Source organism: Chinchilla lanigera, unplaced genomic scaffold (genome assembly GCF_000276665.1).
Source record: "Chinchilla lanigera isolate Chin_1 unplaced genomic scaffold, ChiLan1.0 scaffold00159, whole genome shotgun sequence".
NCBI lineage: Eukaryota > Metazoa > Chordata > Mammalia > Rodentia > Chinchillidae > Chinchilla > Chinchilla lanigera.
The window spans coordinates 501,440-522,057 of record NW_004955560.1 but is presented as its reverse complement, the minus strand read 5'-3'; positions in this window follow the sequence as shown (position 1 = coordinate 522,057).

The window sequence follows — 20,618 nt, the reverse complement described above, 5'->3', positions numbered from 1 at the left end:
TTGGTTTTTTTTTTTTTTTTGGTTTTTTTCCGGTACCCGGAACCGAACTCACGACCTTGCGCTTGCCAGGCAGACGCTTTTGCCGCTGAGCTAAATCCCCAGCCCCTGTTTTGTTTTATTTTGTTTTGTTTTTTTCCCCAGCGAGTTTTATTGCAACCTGCGTTTACCTGTGGGGTTTTTCTACCACACAGTACCTTGTTCATCAGGAAGTGTGAAGAATCCTAAGACATAAGCACAGTGCATCCAAATAGTGCTGTGCAAGATGGGCAGAGGAAGTGCATCGGAGAAAGAAGGGCTGGATTCCCAGGGCCTTGAGCCTCATGGACCCCAGGTGTTTTTTTGACAGACACCTATTGAGTGCCTCCTATGTGCTGAGGAGTGAAAGCACAGCAATCACAGAACCAGCTCAGAGTCAGAGGGCCTGGGTTCCATAAGCAGCCTCCCCATTTTCTAAATGGGTGGGTGACCTCCGGAAGTGAGTGACCCCCACTGTACCTGGTGAGGAGTAGGAGGCTGCTAAGGCTCGAAAGCCTCCCCCAGAGTTCCGGTGTCGGAGCAGCCCCCAAGGACGCCGTGATGGTAGGAGATGATTGGGTTGCGATCTCGGCCCCAGGATGGATCTTCAACACCACAGGAGGAGTTGGTATAAAGGCGAGTGAGTCTGATCCCCTCACCCAGCCCATATCTCCACTCTTTGACCCTTTCTATCCCACTATGGGAAGAGGCAGCACAAGGTCCTTGCCCAGACTCCTACCTCATGACTGCCTAGCACATGCACTTGGGTCTGTTGTATAGGCTTTTGAGAAAAAGGTGAGTGCTTCATGGTCCTCACTGTTCTCCACTCCTGGTCAGGCGTTCCTAAGCCTTGCCTCATGGAGAGGTGGAAAGCAAATGCCCGGTTATACTGCAAGGGTAAACCCAGCCTGGCCTCGATGGAAGAGCAAGTGGCGGTGAGATTAAAAAATGGCTCCCGGGGCATCAGTGATGAGCTGAGTGTTACAGGGGGCAAGAGAAGTGAGCAAGGGCTGGGGATGCAAGGGCAGAGGCCTGGAGCTCACTGCTGGCTCGGCCTCCAGGTACAAAGCCCAGCGTCAGCTGAGCACCGGGCCCTGGGTGCTCTCTGAAGGTGTGAGTGGGGTGACCCAAGAGGATCCCTTCAGGGACACAACCGAATACCAGTGCGGAGCAGGGCAGGAAAGGACCCTGCAGGCAGGAAAGCGAGTCCTACACCATCGCCCCGCAGGTAAAGCCCAGGCTCCAGGCCTTCCCAAAGTCACCAGAGTCAGAAGGACTCCAAAATCTTAGAGTTTCCCTATTTCCAGCTTCACACTCTTAGTTCTGAATTCCTGAACTTGCTTGCTAATCCCACCTACTTTTACATTTTCTGCTTTTGTCTCATGGGCCTTTTATCTCAGTATTTTACCTCTTGTACTCTATGCTTCTAACCTTTATCTCATGCGCTCCAGGCCTTTTATCTTTAGTTTTAAATACCACCCATTGTATCTCAGGGGCCTTATCTGCAAAGATTTCAAATTTTATTTTTAACTAGCCCTTTATTGCTCCTCTTTTTCCCCTGGTCTGTCTGGCAATGGTTTTCATTTTAGGCTCCTTGCAACTTTCTAACTTCCTTTTATTTGGAAACATCTCTTTCCATTTCCTCGCCCTCCTCCTCTTGCCTTCTTTTCTTCTGTTTGCGCTGTTTGGGTTTGTTATTTTAATTTCCAGGAAGACAAATGTGGACAGAGCAGGAGGCCTGATGAGAGGCTGCCCCACAGGCAGGCTGTGAACCTATGACCTCCTATCCAGGCTTTGCAGCCACCCAGCCCCCTCTGCTCCTGGCTGTCCTCAAAGTCATCCCTAAAACCCAGCCCAAGTCCTCTCACCCACATGCACCCCACTCCTCCCAGCTCCTCCAGTGAATTCTTGCCCAGCCCTTTAAAGAATGCATTAAGACAGAAGGAACACCGGCCTGCAGAGAATCACTAGTTCACCGGTCAACTCCTTCCCAGGGCAACAATTCTGTGATGCAGTACAAGAAAGTTATTCCACACATTTTCCTTTATGACAATGTGTCTGCTGGGTCTTATAGGAACTTTTGCACATTTGGAATCGTCTGTGTGTGTGCGTGTGCATATGTGTATGGGTTACCGGGGACCACAGCGGCTCTAACAGGAGGGTTTTACACATCACCCTCTGCAGGCTTGCACAGAACACCAGACACCAAAGAGAAAGGAGGCCCATGTATTTCCAGGATTCACACTCTGGCCTCCCTAGCACAGTTCTTGGGAAGAGAGAAGTAGGTAAGTAGGTAAGGCTGAGTAGCTCTTCTTTTTTATTGTTTTCCTAAAGAGAATGTAATTCTAAGGAAGATGGAGTCTCTGAAGATTATTTCACAGATTCTTAAGGTCAAGGCCACTGGGTACATAGAAGAGTAATCTAGGGACTGTTTAAAATGTAGCTCTTCCTTTCTGGGTATCTTGCCAAAAGAATTAAGGGTATCATATTGCAGACATGCATGCAGACCTATGTTTATAATAGCAGAGCTCAAACAGCTATATCTTGGAAGCAGCTGATATGTTCAACAACAGATATATGGGTGAAGAAAATGTAGCATTTACATATAAGGGAGTACTACTTTGCCATAAAGAAGGATAAGTTGAGTCATTTTAGGAAAATGGATGCACCTTGAGACCATAATGTTAAGTATAAATCACACAGAAGGCTAATTATTGTGTAGTTTCTCTTCTATGAGAAAAATAACAAAATAAAAGATAGTATGATTAGGGAGATAGATCTTCTAGAAACAGGAAGAGAAACTAGAGATGGAAGGAAAGGATAGGAAGGGGAAAGGGACTTAAACTGAGTGAAGTTGTGTTATGTACCAACTCCTCACAGCGATCACAATCATTGTGTGCAGAAAACATGGGCTCATGACCATAAAATGAAAAACACACATTGCAAATTTAAGATAATAAAACAAGTATTAGACTTTGCTTCTAAAACATAACAAAATGCTGCTTCACAGTCATGCCCCAGAGATTCTGATCCCATGGCATGAGGTGCAGCACTGTAGACATTTTGCTAAATGCCTGGGTTTGGAGGCCGGTGGTCCGAGAGCTGTGGCCTGAGAAGCAAGGTCCTACCCATGGGGGCCGACCCCTAAGAGGGCTTTGTCCACTGCTGCACACCTGTCATTCCAGCCTGGTGCAGGGAAGCCACTTCCGGTCCTGTACAAGGTGGCACCTGGCCTTTTCCAGCCCTGCCTTCCATCAGGGCCCTGCCTGAAGTCACCTGGGTGCCACTCTCACTCACTGCCCAGCTAGAAGGAAGAGCAGCCACACCTCTCTCCAGTGCCTCTGCCCTGTCAAATCTGTGGATCAGCCTAGGCCAGCACACAGGAACACACTTAGGAGCCCCGGAGCAGCTGTCATCAAGGGGCTGGGTGCTTGGAGTCCAACCAGCTTCAGGTAAGGACTGTGGTGCTGGCGTTCTCATGGATTTAATGCTGGGTTTGTTTGCTGCTCTTCCAGTTTTGCTTCTCTTTTTAAGACTTGAGTGTCAGGGGTGTTTGAGTCCTGAGGATGGAGAACAGGGCAGAAGCCAGGAAGAAGGAGCAGGCTGACCTGGGAGACTTGGGTGGGAAGGCAGAGGAGTGGATCCCAGCACACAAGCAGGATATGCAGGGTGGGTAGGTCCCATTGTGCAGCTTCCACTGAAGCTGCCCTTGAAGATGATTACAGTGGGGCCAAGGTTCCCAGGTAACACTATGGTTCCAGACCCAACGTCTCACCTGCTGCAGCTTCAATTATCCGTGTTCAACTACGGTCTGAACACACTAGATAGGAGCACCCAGAAATAATGCATCAGTGTTACGCATGCACCATCAAGCAGCATGACTAAATCTCACACTGTCTTCCTGATCCTGCCCCAGATGGGGTCACACCTGTGTCCTGTGTGTCCCTGCCTTGTATGCTGCCCACCCACCTGCCCATTAGTCACTCAGGAGCATCCCCATGATCAGACCCAAGGTGTCATGGTGCCAGCAGGTGAGGATCTGCAGCTTCACACATCCCCTGGGGTTCCAGGAATTATTCCTGGGGAGAAGGGACTTCTTATTGGGGGATGGGATTGTCCAGGGGAGGAAGGAGAGTGGGCTCTCTTGTGAAGGAGCCAAGGTTGCTGCTCCACACTGGAATTCCATTGGGCAACTTGATTCTGGAATCTATGATCTCTGTGAGAAAGTCACAGTTATATTTCCTCTGGTGATTTTCAGATGTCGTGAGAAGGTGGATGTTGGATGCATCCAGCCTTGAAGAAAGACAGATTTGGGTAAACTTATTCTATGTGCCAAACAAAGGTCTCACAAACGCCAGGCTGAGGATGGAGATGAAGGCATGTCATGGATGACCGGAAGTGAATGTGTGAGGAGCTGGTAGACTCTCCAGTGAGTCCTGAGGTGACTGAGGGAGCCAGGACAACAACTGTGACTGGGAAGCAAAAGGAGACACAATAGTGGGGAGAAATTAATTTTCTGTGGAGATTTCCTGGAGATGAGGGTAAGTAGGCTGTGAGATGGAATGAGCAACTGTGTGTGTTGGAGGAAGAAAGACAAAGTTTTGGGGAGATTAGGATGGACAAAGGAGATTAGCAGGGACAAGATGGCTGGGTAAGTGGGTGTGACCTATCAATCACAGGACACAAGCACAGAACTTTTCGCAAAGCCTTGCATGGGGAATCAATCAAAGAGTGCTATCTTCAGTTCTTCTTAAGAGAACTCAAGGAGGTTTTGGATAAGTCAGCCTATGTAGGGAACCTCGTTGGTCTCTTGTTGTACTGCAGAGAGGAACGAGGGTGGGTATGAGAAAAATACAGACAAGAGACAAGAGCTGAGTCAGGTGGAGTTACCCCTTACCTGATGAGCAAGAGGACTGACTCCAACAGTAGGGGCATTTATTTCATACACTTGCAAAGTTAGTATCATGGGGATGTAAAATTGCCTAGCAACTAATGACTGTAATTGTCCAGGCTGGATGCTTTTTGCAATATTGAGGTAGCTTGACTGCTTGTGGCACTCTGGCTCTGTCCTGCCCTCACACATATGACTGATATCCAGCTCCAGCGGCTCCCAACAAACCTAGACCTGACATCAGCCTGAGGAATGGGAGATACAACGGACAGCCTCCATCAAGCCAGGGCTACTTGAACTCTTCCAGTAGCCTACTCTGTGGTTTGCAAGGTGCATGTCTTTTCTTAGCTCTGTTTGGCCTAAACTTGCTCTTCAGTGTTTGTTTCTTTTCTTTTTCTGCCTTCAATAGACATAAAACCCTCCCTGCGTTTTGTGTTTATCTTGACCAATTTTTGTTCAGGACATAAAGAACCTGGGAGCAGCCTCTAGAAGGAGACTCTCCAGCCCCTTCTAACAGGGAAATGGAGAGGATGGGGGGCCCTGGCTCCTAGGGGACACAGACTATGCAGGTCACTCGAGACAGAGCTGTCTTTTCTATGAGCCAGGAAGTGAGTAAGACTGCATAGCCAGGAGACATTTAATCCTGGCCCAGTCCATTTGGTCACAAGGGTGATTTATTACAAAGGCAAACCACAGCCAAGAGAAGGGAGTGGCTGGCGGGGAGCTGATTTATGCGCCCAGCAGGGCTTTCTTGTCCCTGCCATCTCACCACACCATGCCCTGACATTTCAGAGCAGCCCCAAATCCCGCAGGACTACTTAGAAAGCCTCACCTTTCCAACCACGGCACCCAGGAGCAGCGCTGGCCAAGCAGAAAGGCCTGCGGTCCACAGAAACAGTCACCAGTCCTCGGACTCTGCCGCTGTGACTGCAGCCCACACAGGGTGGCCTCACTGAGAGGCCCGCGTGCCCCATGGAGACACTGGGCGCCACCACAACTGTAGAAATTATTTATCACCTGCAGCTTCCAGGCCCTCAGGAGGAGGGAGGCCTAGAAAATGCCGAGACTCCCATGGTTCAAGGAGCTCCCCGACTAAATATTCTGCAGATTCTTGCTCTAGGCCACTGCCATGCCCAGGGGAGGAAGCCCCACTGTGCTACCTGCCCCTCCAGCCCTCTCAGTGACCTGACACCCAGCCAAGGCTCACACAGCTCCCAGAAGCCCTGGGCAGCCTACGAATACAGAGGATCAGCAGCCACAGGCTGCTCTGTAACCTAAGCACTTTCTACCCTAGTATATGCGTCAAGGGGGATTGATGGTGACGTCCAAACAGGCCTATCGCGTGTTATTGTAGCCTCCCCTCCTCTTCCTGATTACTCTGCTGGACATGATCTATGGCGCCCACTGATAAACTGGCTGACACTAGACTGACAGGAAAACAATTCCTGTCTCTTTTCAGGCGCTTATCTTCCCCAGGAGTCAAAGGAGAAGTATATACAGTGTCTCTCTAGTGTCTGATTCCCTTTTTGACATGAAGGAGACATGAAGGGTTTTATGTTGGGCAAAGGAATCCAGTTTGCCTTTTCTCAGATCCTGACAGGTGCTGTGTGCCAGGGAGGGGCAGGCTGGCTTCCGGGCTGGGTGGAGAAAGGGAACAAAGGACGCGACCGGCACTGAATATCCCTGCAGTCCACCTGATGTTGGCAAATGCAATGACAGTAAGACTTGTTCCCAGGAATCGTCCTTCATGAACACCCAGACAGCATCCCCCAGAGACCCCTAGAAGTTGGAAGTTGCATGCTGTTAAGTGTAGGAAATGAAAATAGGTGCTTTTGTGGCCCTGGAGAAAGGTGAATGTGAACATTCCAGGAAGTCCTTGAGTGGCCAGGTCTGTATGAAAGAAGAACTTGGGAGATTTCCCCTCACACTGACCTCTAAATGTTCTTGGAGCAAAGAAAATACCTACAGTTGCACAGTCTATTGCAGGAGGATACATTTACAATCAACGCTCCGGTGTGATGCCAGCTTTTGACCTCACAGATTTGACAGCTTGAGGGGGAAACAAAACTGCCACGGGCAGCATTTAGGCAGGAAATGCTAAAACAAACTGCTTTTAATTATCTATGTCCCAAGGAAACCCATTTGCTATGAAATAACTAATAAGCTAGTTACATTCTGGTGTATTCCTTGAAGCAGGTCTCCAAAAGATATTCTAGGAAACAGCTTGGTTTCAACAAGTAGTTACTCTTACTTTAAAATGCAACCTTCAAATTCACGAATTTATATACTCAAGACTTGTGTCCCTTTTGATTGATCCCAATGACCAGGTAGAAACTATTGAATTCAATTTATTTATAAGAACTCAGCAAGAGCTGGGTGTGGTGGCACATGCCTCAAATCCCAGCATGCCGGAGGCTGAGGCAGGCAGACTGCTGTGAGCCTGTTACAGTTGAATGTGACAAAAGTAGTCCCGGTTCTTGTGTACCACAAGGAAAGAATTGTCAAGCATGCACCTCACAGTATGTAGTAAGTAGTTATGTTTATTGAACATCACGGGACGGTAGCAGGAACAAGCAGAAGGGCAAAGAGAAAAAGAGACTCAGTAACTCAGTCTTCCAGTATTTAACAGTTGAGTGAAGGGACATGTCACTCAACATGTTGATCATGTCATTGCATTGTACAGTTGAGAGAAGGGAACAGAGTGACTCCCTCAGCTCCTTTGCTTCTAACTGGACTAAGTCTGAGGGCAAAAAGGGCTACATAGCAAACTCCTGAACTACATAGCAAGTTCCTGTCTCAAAGTACTGAAAAAGAACCCTGCAGGAGAGGAGAAGCAACCTCAGGGAAGAGGCAGGTGAGGAGCCTAACACTGGTCAGCCATCCATGTGCCCAAGGCCTTGAGCCTTCTATTATAGGCAGCTATATTCGGTAGAAATTAATTAGCAGTCAGGCATGGACAGGCCCCCAAGGAAATCAGTGCAAAAGATGGGAAGATGCTACATCAAGACTGTTGGCTGGAGGTGCTCCCGAAGAAGGCAAGGCTTCAAGATGAAGTCACACGGCCAGAATTTGCTCTGAGGTTGAGGGGAAGTATCTGCCTCACAGAGAGCTCTGTGATGGGCTTTCTCTCCCGAGCTTTGCTGTCCATTTTGTGGGACAAAGGGGAAGCTGGGGAGCCCTATCTTAGAATCCCCAGCTGTGAAGAGACAACACTGACTATTGGCAATTCCATTTACTGATAAAAATACACAGCCTTCAAATAGTCCCGTCTCGAGTCAGTTCTCTATAGTCAGAAGCACACATCCTGCAATTATTCTCTGAGACCTGAACTACTAGCTTTAAAAAACTGCTCCCTTCACTCAGTCAGTCCTGGTGAAGGCACATGGCATCAGCAGCGCACCCTAAACTTGCCACAACCCTGTCTGTGGGACCCACCCGGTATTAATTCAAGTCCAGAGCATTTTCCCTTATAACAAATGTGTTGTGATTCCAGCTTTTCTTCCTGATCTTGACAAGAGCTGAATGAAAGCAAGACTCAGACAAAAATCTGTCAGCAAGTTTCCAGGATGCTGCCTGTTAATCTCTCCTTTTCGGAAAAGGCAAACATCATGGGTCTCTGAGGACCCATAGTCTAACCTAAACAACCAGCAAGCTGTGGAATCTTGAAGAAAAAAAGCCAGGAGACCCGGATATCAGGTCCCGCTGCTCCACCATGAAGCAGCTTTGTACCTGAGTGAATCTCTTGTGATCTGAACCTCAGCTGCCTTATCTGAAAGGGGGTTAAGGGCTCCCCAACTAATTTGCAGGATGGCTGTGATGGGCAGATTAGATCCCCTCTGCACACACCGGACAAGGCCTTCCAAGTTTACAAAGTGATGGAGATGGCTGTGGGACTGGCAGGCCACAGCTTCTGCTCATTGTGAGGCTCCACAAAGCAGCTCTGCCCTCTGTTTGCAAAGGTAAGAGTAGGTGAGAGGAGAGCAGCAAGTATCTTACAAGGGCTTGCATAGGGTTTACATGTGAGTCTTCAAGTCTCTCCCCCACATTCCCCTCACTCAGGTCCTCAAAGGAGTTCTGCAATCCTATCTCATCAGCCCTCCCAGTAACAGAATTAGATAGTTCTAGTCACAGATAACCTATCTGCTCCCCACCCTCAGGGAAGAGAGGCCATCACTGTGTTCCTGGGGTCCGATTCCTGCTTATCTTCTCCAGAAGACAGCAAGAGACAGAGGTGTCAGAGAAGAGAGACTGCAAAGGACTCCGGCCTCCTCAGGACTGGAAGGGGACAGCAAGCTAGGCTCCCTGAGTACAAGTTCTCCCTCCCCTCCCCGGTGGCCCTCTGGGAAGTGGCAGGGCCTTGGGTGAATTGAGCCATGGCAAAGCCTGGCCATGAAATGGCAGAATGTATCAGTGCCCACCCTGTGGACCAGGCCTTAGGTGAGTGTTCTGGGTGAGTGTGCACTGGATCTGGGAGGAGAGACCCTTCCAAGGGGTCTGAGACTGAATTTCCCACCTCCCTGGCAGGGCAGCTATAATGGTGTATTACATTTAATTTACAGTAAGAAGAGAAATGTGATGTTTCTTATACCCTAACGTGTGGTAGAGAATTCACATGCCTGATATCTTTATGTGGCATTCTGGCAGATACCTCTGCTTTCTTTGGATGCTCCAGAATTTGGAAGAAACACTCATAAAGATCAGTACAAGTCCTTTCTGAAATTACTTTCTGTTCCCACCCCAGAGAGCACTTACCCTGGGAAATATCAGCCCAGTAAATATTTCCTCTATAATCCAAAACTCAAGCCATAGGAGGTCCACCCCCAATACACCCCACCTCTCAGCAAGTCCTGAGTAGAGAAGAATGTTTTGTCTTCTTCACATCCAAAAAGGAGCAGACCATGAACACATGTAGAAATAAATACTAAGCTCTGTGACCAGAAAACGCTCTCTAAATTATCATACAAGAGCTAATGTCGAAACACTCTACCAAGAAAAGCTCACAATTTTGGAAATGGAGATGGTATTGTCCTTATTTTACCCAGAGAAAATTGAGGCCCAGAAATGTTTACTAACTTGCTGATGATTGCAAGCTAATAAGTTACAGAGCTGGGGTGAGAATCCAGCTCTGTTCTGTTCCACCAGGCTGTAGAATCCCAGTCCTCTGGTGTTCCTCAGCCGCATACTCCTGTTCCTCAGTGACATGTGACGTGTGTGTGAGTGTGTGTGTGTGTACGTGTGTGCATGTGCAATCACCACACAGCTGCCATGCTGACTAAAGAGTAGGGAACACAGAATTTGAAATGTAACCATGGTCATGTTTGTTTAGTGCTGGAAAAAGAAACTGCAAGATGTAATTGGTGGATACTGAGCTCTGGCTGAAATGTGCCCACTGCTGATTTTTTTTTTTTTTTTTTTTCTGGTACCGGTAATCGAACTCATGACCTCGAGCTTGCCAGGCAGGCGCTGTGCAGCTGAGTTAAACCCCCAGCCCCTCCCACCACTGATTTAATGTGATAATCAGGGCTGGGACTTGGTGACAGGTCATGATGTATTGGCTGTTTCTTGTACTTTCGTGTTCCTTGGAATGTGTCACAGCTTCATGTCAGCACTCTGGAAAATGCGATGGAATCATCTGTCCAACTCTGTCTGTAGGAGTAAGTGGTAGGGAGAGGTCACCCTCATCCCATGGTCAACACCAGGCCAGAAGGTGGCATCCTTTTCCAAGGAGGGCAAGCAGTGGCCACCCAGGGATTGTGTCTTGGGATAAAAGTCTGTGCTGAGGCTGAGTGAGTGGAGATGCAGAGGGTTCTCTGTCTGAGCTCAGACACCACACGGGGCTTCTGGAAACAGGAATCTTCTTCCACAGATGGGCAGGGGCCAGGATCACCTCAGGGACACTGCTGCTCTAGGCTGGATCAGGAACCAGCCTCTGCCATTCCTGCAGCAGCTGTGGCTCCATCAAGCTAAGAGCAAGCAGCAGGCTGAGTCAACACTTGGGATTTAGGGTCAGGGAGTCACCTGCTGGCAGCTGGACAATGAACCCTGTTTCCAGGCTGGTTGGGCAGCATGCAATCTCTGGTTAATCACTAGATCCCACAACTGGGATCTTCAGAGGCTTCTGGAGCAGCTGACGGCTGGAGGTCATTCTGTCCTAAAGGCAAAGACCTGCAAGGTTGAGGCTGCAGGATTAAGGGGCAGAGTGGTTTCCTGAGAAGACCAGCATTATGTGGTGTACTTGGGTTACTTGCAGTGACCTCTTGGTGGCACTGGACCTACCAGACAGGGTTTCATGGGTCCCTGCTACTGCAACATTGGAGTCATTCTGATCTTCCTGGCAGAAGATAACATCCCCTTTACTAATATGCCACCCTCAAGATAACAATAACAACACAAAAACCATAGTGTCAGTGCATTCAGGCTCTATAACCAAATGTCATAGACTAGGTAGCTCACAAATAACAGAGATTCATTCTTACAGTTGTGGAAGCTGAGAACTGCGAGACAAAAGCACCAGCAGCTTTTGTGCTGGTGAGGGCTCAAACTCTAGTTTATCGATGCACCCTACTGCTGTGTCCTCACATGGTGGGGTGACATAGGTGTCGGCCTCTTTTATGAGGGCACTGATCCCATTCATGGGGCTTCGTCCTCGTGTGTAAATCCTCCCCAGGTCCCACCTCGTCACACCATCACTTTGGGTCTCAGGATTTCAATGTAGGAATGTTTCTCAAGGACAGCCACAATCAGTCCAACACACACATGCATCTTTATTTTTGCTCTGCAGCCCTTAGTCTTTAGACTTGTAATGTGAGAGCTGCAATGTCCCAGCAGAGAGCTCTTCTGAGAGCAAGTGTGACTGTGCACAAGAAAAGGTTTATGCACAGTGCCTGATACAGGCAGCTCCCCTCCTCCCTGGGCCACTGCCATATCCCCCAAGTGTCCAGATTAAAGTGAAGGCCGTTTTGCAATAACTCAGTTCAGGAAAGATGGTGTGGTGATGTGTTCCATCACAGCAGAGCCAGGGGCTCAACATGGTCTCAGACATTCAGGCTGCTGCTCAGGCTTCTGTTGAGGGAGCCGCACTCCAGGCCTCGAGCTAGATGCAGAGGATCATGCTGGCCTTGTGAAGGGCACAGCTGGGAAAGGTGGCAGTGAGGGCAACTGTGGAGGCAAAGGCTTAAACTGCAGAGGAAAAGGCCTTAGCCATAAGAGGCATTAATTTCCTTCCCCTCTCAGCTTGAAGGAGAAACTTCTTTGGCCCAGAAAGGGCCATTTCTCCTCTCAAACCAACAATCTCTGACTACTGGGAAGTAATTCCAGAAAGGAGCCTCAGACATGGAGACATTTTGGCTCCCTGAGCTGAGACAGTGACGTCAGCCATGCAGATAAATTCCAAAGAATCTATCACCCCTCAAACAATGTTTTACTAGCTTGTAAAATGTTCCTGAGCTTTTCCCCTCCCTACAACTTCTGGGTGCTATCCAGGGCATCTTGGAAAATTACAGCAAGAGGTTATCTTTCTATTTTTCCTTACCCAGAGCTTAACTTCTTTTAAACCTAGTTTAATTTCTTTCTACTCTATGAATCATTGTTAAGTGGGAAAATTCAATCCAGCACTAACATTACACGCTGTGTGGAAGAGCACAGACAAATTCCCAAACTCTTTTGATGAGGAAACACACAGAGCTGGAGAAAGACCACAGCATTGAAATTATTACAATCTGCCTTTCTGCATTCTCACCAAGTCATCTCTCAACGCAGGCTAGTGGGTACCTCTGTGTCCATCCTACAGACCCCAAGATTGAGTAATGACAGACCAGATATCAGCTGCTCATTAGCACTCAGTAACACACTGCTGAATTAGTTCCCAAAGTCCTGCCACCTTGTTTCTGGATACCACCATCATCACTTGCAGGAAAACAAGGTGAGATTCAAGAGATAAAACAACAGTAGGGGCAGAAGAACCCAAGACAGCAAAAGTTCTGTCCATCCACTCAGCCCCTCTGTGTTCTTTGTGGGGGTCACTGGAAGAAAAGTGATTTCCATAGAGCAGAGAGTCAATCAAATCCAATCAAACATTCCATTCACCCCCAACCATGATTCCTTTCTACAGATTGCAACTTCCTTCCTTAAATCATGCTTGAAGATACAGAACATCATACTTGTTACTGCTTCAGATCTGTGAGTGCCGTCTTATTACTGCCATTTTCGCAAGAAGGAACTAGAATCTGGGAGAAGTTTCCTGCCTGCACACTGAAGAAGCCTTAAAACCAGACCACCCAGCAAACCAGCCTAAGTCCAGAGCTCCTTGTCCCACATTTTAGAAGTTCTTACGAAGATGGGATTACTAGAGCTTATACTGGTGGGTGACAAAGAAAGTGTTTGTCAAAAGAGAGCTAAAGGTGCATTGGGGAGCTGAATTTTATAGGTGTCTTCACTCAGAAACTCCCCAAGCTACTCATGATGCAAATGGCAGGAGGGCTCTTGGGTAGAAATCACCAAAACCTTTGCTCTGAGCTGTGAAAGGTCCTGAAAGTAATCGTCAGGGCTGGTGTCTGCCCAAGAGAGACCTTGTCCCAGGAGTCCACTAGGACCTTGACCCCAGAGCCTCCCCAGGAAGCCCTGGGTATTTAAGGCCTCCTGGATCCTGGGATCTGGTCAAGAAGTACAAGCCTGGGCCCCACATTCCCTGGGGGTCACTCGGAGAGACTCAGGCTTGTGCTTTCTGTCACATTCTGCACTTAAAGAACTTGCATCAGGAGGTGACATGAGAATAAAACAACATTCTCAGGGGTGGACCCCAGGTTAGGCTCCGCCAAGGGACCCCAGGCCACAGCAAAATGCTCTGTGCTGGCCAACACAACGATCAGCTCAGAGACTCACACTCAACTTAAAGGTGGAAAAACAGGCAAGGAAACTGCTGTCATCCAAGGACAACAAGGTTTATGTGTTACCAGTTGTGGGTTCTCCCCCTTACTGTCCTGGCCATTCTGCTGAGAAGAGCTTTTTTTGGGGAAGACAGCTCTTTGGGGCTAAATTTAGATTTCCTACAGCGGAAGGGCTCCAGCTCTGCAGGGCTGTGGACAGAACAAGCCAACACTTCTGTATCCTGGCTGGTGACACAACTCCACGGCCAGGCCAGAGGGAGTCCAAGATGCTCCTAGCCCAGACTGTGGGGATGGGCTTGTCCTTGTGTGACCACACCTCAGTGGGTGGATGGCTTTGGTCACTGCTGGGGGTCAGCTCTGTTCTCTGGGAGCAGCTACTTAGTGTTCCCACCTCAGGGGCCCTCCCCACCTAAAGCCTACTCTGTCCTCTCTCTGTGCCGGCACTCACTTCCAGGGCCGAAAAGCATGTGTGCAGAACACCAGGAGGCACCACCTGTCCAGGAAAATGACTGTGGCTCTGACCGAAGGAAGTGACATGGCTGGGTGCTCTCTGCTCAGCCCGGTAAGGGAACGAGGAGAAGCTGCATCTCCTCGAAGAGCACCGGCTTCCCCTCGCAACTCCCACGACGTGTGTGCCACACCCCCACAGCCGTCACCAACACACTGTCAAATTCAGTCACAACTCATACCAGAAAGGGCTGGCGAGATGGGGAATGGTGACAATCACAGTTGACCTTGAGCACCTCATCCAGCACTCCTGTAGACAGGACTATAGTTGCTCTGGCTGTGAGACAGGGTAGAAATTCACCTCCTGAAAATTGTTCCACTCCATATAGACAGGGATCCAGTGTCACCTCCTTAGAAGGGTTCCACAGACAGTGATAAAAACCGCATTCCCTGACCCTCACTGCCCAGTGCCCTCCACTCAGTAATAGCACTTACTTCTTGCCAAGTCACTAATGGTTCACCTTGGCTACCCCTGAGAACGAAACTACACAGTGAGGTGTCCTGGTCCTCTTCCGTTTTGGATCCTTGACTCCTTCTCTAGACATTGAATGAATGAATGATATCTGAGTGAGTGAATGAATGAATAATACTCAAATACAGTATATAAACGGCCCTGTGACACTACCTTGGTGCCTTCCTTAATGGAAGGACCAGGGATGGAGTCCAAGTTAATAGCTTCCCATTAAGGAGAAGAGCTAACTGGGACAACCCTCCACCCCTTTCCCTACAGTGGAGCCTGAAGGCCTTGCTGGGTGTGACCACCACACTGGTTCTCACTAACTGGAAGAACTGGGCTGCCTTGCACGACACTTTCTCCCTGGCTACCCAGAGGTGGGGGGTTGCCCCATGCAGAGGGTTCTCCCTGGAAGCAGACTCAGGACCCAACTGCCCTCACAGCCACAGCGAAGCCCCTCACTGGCCAGAGTGACTGGGACTGAGCAGAGTTCCTTGACTGCCCCACCCAGATGGCAGCTTTTCTGAAGACCTCTCCTCACCAGTCCTACAGGGACACACAGAGTGAGGGCCAGCAAACTGGGAACAGAGTTTTGCCACTGCCTTCAGACAGATAACTGAGTCAAGCACAGGCAGTCACCCACCTCCCAACGTGAGTGCCACATGTGAAATTTAACAGAGAAGCATGTCCATGTCACCTTTCCTGACCCAGGCTTGCTCTGCAGGTCACTCTCAACTAGGAGAAAAGGAGAATGCAAATCTCACTAAAAATCAACAAAATAACTTTCATGGCAGCCAGATATTTCCTTAGAGGCTTGGGCTACATGGTACAGTGTTCAACAAAAAGACCTGGGATTGCTGAGTGGAAGGATGGCTGGGATGGCCACGTGTGCTTCCTTAAAGAGTCAGGACATAGAAAAGACTGTAGGTTGTCCTGTGTATTTCAGCTTGATGCTGAAGAGTCTGGACTCCTCAGGCAGGAGTCGTTGCCCTCTACTGGAGGGAATGTCACAAGGTCGCTGGGATGGGGATTTGCAGGTGCCTGAATGCTTTTCATTTTCCAGGGGTGCCGATGATCCCAATGTCAGTGAGGATAAGCAAAGCAGTGGATGTGGGGAAGGCGAAGGATAGAAGGAAGGGGAAAGAGGAGAAGGAGACCATGGCAGTGAGGAGACCCCTCGACTTCCACAGACGGCACTGAGTGTCTTACAAAGTGCATCCACACAAGTAGAGTTCTGGAGCCTCACAATTTCTTGTGAAGAGGTGATGTTGCAAAGTCCATGACATTGGAGAGGAGTGAATCACTTGCTAATGGGTTCAGAGCCCATAAGAGGCAGAGCTGAGATTCTGACTCTGGCTTTCTAACTCCAAGCCTGTGAATGGTTTCCCTTTACCCACTTCTTCGGTGGGCTTCATTTGTATTTCCCTAAAACCGGACCTTCAGGGAGAGATTTTCAAATTGCTTCTCCGTATTGAATATGTGCTTCATTCATGCACTGATTCACAGGTTTATTATGCACCCGTTCCGTGCCTGGCCCTCACTCTGTAACTCAGAATAGCAGAGGATGAGGCAAAGACCAGCTGTTATGCGGCTCTCGAGGGGCAGTCAACAAACAGGGGAACAAAGTGGTAAGGATTATGGTGTCACAGAGTGAAGAGTAGCTGGGAGCCAAGAGAACACAACCTAACCTGAGAAGGAATGCAGTTGACAAATTCTAGTAGCTAGAATTTTCAGCAAAGTGACTTCTAAAGAAAAGACTAGGCTTGGGTTTCCAAAGAGAAGCCTGAAAATCACTGGTGGATCTCAGCAAGTGCCGTGGGAATGGTCACTTGCCCAGACACTCCTTTAAGAAAGCTCTAAGTGTGCAGGTCAGAAATCACTCCCTGAGTAACAAATATTAACAAAGATCTTATTACAAGGATTTAGAGAGTGCATTTCCAGAGCATCTGTGTGGTTGTTTTCTTTTAATCATAGCCAAATACATGACCCGAGAAGCTTCATTTATGATATCCCAAATCTGCAAACACCCCACATGTCCTTCGGCAGGCAAGCAGCGGTACAAACTGCCGCACCTAGACCCTCAGCAACAGAAGGGGGAGACAGTGCTCCACAGCGCATGCATGACATGGTGGACACCAGAGGCATTGTGTTGGGTGGAAAATGTTGTGCTGATGTCACAGGATGTGATAAAACATCGTAGAATTATGCACTAAAACATACATGGGTACAAGCCAAAAAAAAAAAAAAAGATGCCAGTGAAATATGAGTAAGCTCTGTAGTCTACCCGCTGGTTTCTGGCCAGTTAATGTCCTTACTTTATCAAGTAAAAGATCTTTGCCAGGGGAACCTGGGTGACGGGTACACAGGACCTACCTGCACCATGGTTACAGCTTCCTGTAGCCTGTAATTATTTCAAAATAAAAAGAGAACAAAGACAAAAGTAGAGGAGGTGGAGAATGAGAAGAAGGCAATGCCAAACTGATCCACCACTTACCAGGGCTTGCTGTTATGCTTAAATGGGGGCACCCTGAGGTCCCGGGCTTTGGAGATGCATATGGTAGGCACATGGTCTGACAATGACAGGGATACTGTATGAGAAGGAAGCAGCTACTCTGCACTTGTGAGAAATAAAGAAGGAAGAAATCGGGACCCACACAGAATACCAAGTCTTTGGAGGGAACAAAGCTCCCCATGAAAAACCCACTCCATCACAGGGGTCTTGAGAGCTAGATGAAGCAGGGAAGAACACGAAGCCAAGAGCACACGGAGCCGAGAGCCACAGTTCCCGAGGGCCCCACAGCAGTTGGGGCTCTGGCATCGGCGTCAGTAGGATCTAAAGGACTGTGGTGGCTGAAGTGACAGCAACTCCCAGAGCTGGGGTCAAAGCAGAAAGAGCCAGAGAAGGCCGGATTGATGCACCCTGGGGGCTCCTAGGAGAGGCCATGGCGGAGGAGGATATCTTGTTGGGATGCAGTTAACTGCGAAGATGCATTTCATGTTGAATGGAGGGAGTGGGTTAGCTGGGCCTTGGGACCGTCCCGGCCCTGATGTCCTGCACAGTGTGAGTCACATGAGTGAGGCTGTTCACTGTGACTCAGCACCCACACTCACTCTTTGCTCCCAGCTTCCTGGCCGCCAAAGTGAAATCATCTATTTTTCATGCCAAGTATGTGACACTCATCACAGACAGCTTCTATTATTGACTAGTTTTATGTATCTTGTCCCACAACTGAACTACAAGCTCCCTTGAGGCCATAACTGACTGCTATTGGTGACCTCTGGTGACCTTTACAGAGCAGGTATAAGTGCAGAATTTAACTGAATAGAATTTAATGATTAAACAACTTAAAAAGTTCCAGCTCGTAGGTCTGAGTACTCGGCTATGTGGAAAATCACCACAAAACCAAATATTAGTGACAAATTGGGCAAAGTATTTGCAAAATATAAGGAAAATGAAGATAATAGGTTGAACCTCAGTGAGCAATGCACAAAATGAAACAAATGTTCAGGGAGAGGCACAGAGTCCACCACCATCAAAGATATGAAAATTAAACCCTGAGCTGGGCCTTTATTGTCATTTTGTGTGTCAGAGAACCAAAAGTGAAATGAACCAGAATACACAATGTTCTTCTGCTGTGGAGAAACGGACCCTCTCCTGCCTGCCTGTGGGGGAAGGTGTATGTGTGCGTCTGACAGTAGATGACAAAAGTCTCTCAGATGATCCCAGACAACTCCATCCTTGGGTGTTTGCTTTTAAAAAATAATAACTAGGGAACAAACAAACACATACAAAAATAGTCATTGTAGAATTTCTTGAAAGAGTATAAATTTGGAAATGAGCATATTACCAGCTAAGAGAGAAATGGACCAGTAGGGTTTTACTCAGTGGATTGTTGTAGTATAGTTAAAATGACTGAAATAAATCTCATGGATAAACCTCTAAAATGCACCCTTGACTCCAAAGACCAGGTTCAAAAAGGAAATGCATAATACACCATACATGTAATATTATTTTGTCCACTATGTATTGCCCATAGACATTTAGCAAGGCATAGTATGTTTTAAATGCCAGTAAGGATCTTTATCAACTTCAAAATTTGTTTGAGAGAAGTGAGATTGAAAAGGAATCCAAATGGAGCCTTAACTATTTCTATATTTTGCTTCTTTAGAACAAAAAGACTGGATTAGAGGCAAAAATGCACACCAGGCACTGGCTGTGGCATCTGTTTCTAAGTAGGAATGACAGCTATCTGCACATGTGGGGAAGTGTGAGCACAGTCCAAGTGTGGGCCTGGAAATACAGTGGGGGCTTGGAAATATCAAGCATGAGCTTGATATTCAGAGATGCTTCCAGAGTGCAGGATGTGCTGGGTCTGGGATGGCCATGAGTTCATCTAGTCCTCTCCACTGACATGATTTACCAGATCCATTTCACTGACAGGGAAACTGAAACCCCACCCGATGATGTAATTTGGAGAAAATCATGTCTCTGCCAATGGAATGTGCAGGATGTGAATCTTGCTGGTTAAGCTCCAAGTCTCATACGGTTTACATCAGATTCTGGGCTCACACCATGTCTTCGTTGATGAGGGAGGGTGGGAACAGCACGTCAGGTTGACGGGGCCTGCACCTGACCACATCTTCAACTGGATTAGCTCTGGAATCCCCTGCTCCTATGTACTCAGAGGCTGTACTAGGCTGGATACCAGGTCTCCTACATGCTACTCACACTGTCCTGCTGATTGTAATGAAGATTGCCCAGATGGCACACATGAGAAGATGCAGATCTGAGCACCTGCAGGAGAATCAGCAGGGATTTCTGCAAAGCTCAGGGTCAAGAGACCCCAGATATCTTGCTTTGCTCAGGCCAAACAAGAGCATGAATCAAAAACAAACTGTAAGAAAGAGCATGAATAGAAAGTAAACTAATGAGCAGTTAGAAAACTGCTTATTCTGAAAAACAAACACAAGACTTAGGAGTCTTGGGAATGCACGGTTTGTAGAAAATTTTTATTTTTCCTTTCTGCTAAAATTGTCAAGTATAAGTATGAGTACTAGGACATAGCACTTTGTTCTCACAGATGACACCATAACTCAGCTAGAAATTGTGAGAAACCAAGAGGAACCCAGCAGCAGTGTCCTATGGGCAGTGACCATCAATTAAACTGTCCAGGACAAACAAGGCTAGAGGAGACGTATGCAGCACCAGGAGAGATCCTCCTAGGGAACAGAGACCACAGCACTGGAATGAGTCCCTGGGGAAATAGCCTTCAGGGCATGAGCAGGTGGCCTGGGGCAGGACCAAGGAGCCTGAAAACCACCAGTGTCCTGAATGAGTGGAGATAGTGGGGCATGGGGTAAGGGATGGATGTGAAGAAGCCACATAACAGGCAAAAGCCTACACTCTGCAAAGAAATGAACACCACCAAAGATGTCTCCAAGATGAACAATCTACCAGCTATCAAGAACAGAGGAAACTGTAATAGGCTGAAAAAGACCTCTCCTAAAAAATGTTTTTTTTTTTTTTATAAACTGAAGAGTTCCAAGACATAATCTCTGAAATCTGTGCATAGTACCTTATATGGCAAAAAAAAAAAAAAAAAAGATGAGCACACTCAGGTGTGAGTAAGCTAAGAATCCTGAGCTGGGAGATTAGCCCTATGATCCCGGGGACCCTGATGCACAACTGCATGTGCGATCACGTTCTGCATGTGGTAGAGGGAAATCAGGGCACTGAAAGGAAGAAGGCAGTGTGGTCAGAGAGGCAGAAGCAGGTGGGTTTAACTGCAGCCACACAGGTGACAGGGAGGAGAGGGCTGGGGGCGCACAGGGAAGCGCTTCCTCCTGGAGCTCCATCCAGTCACAC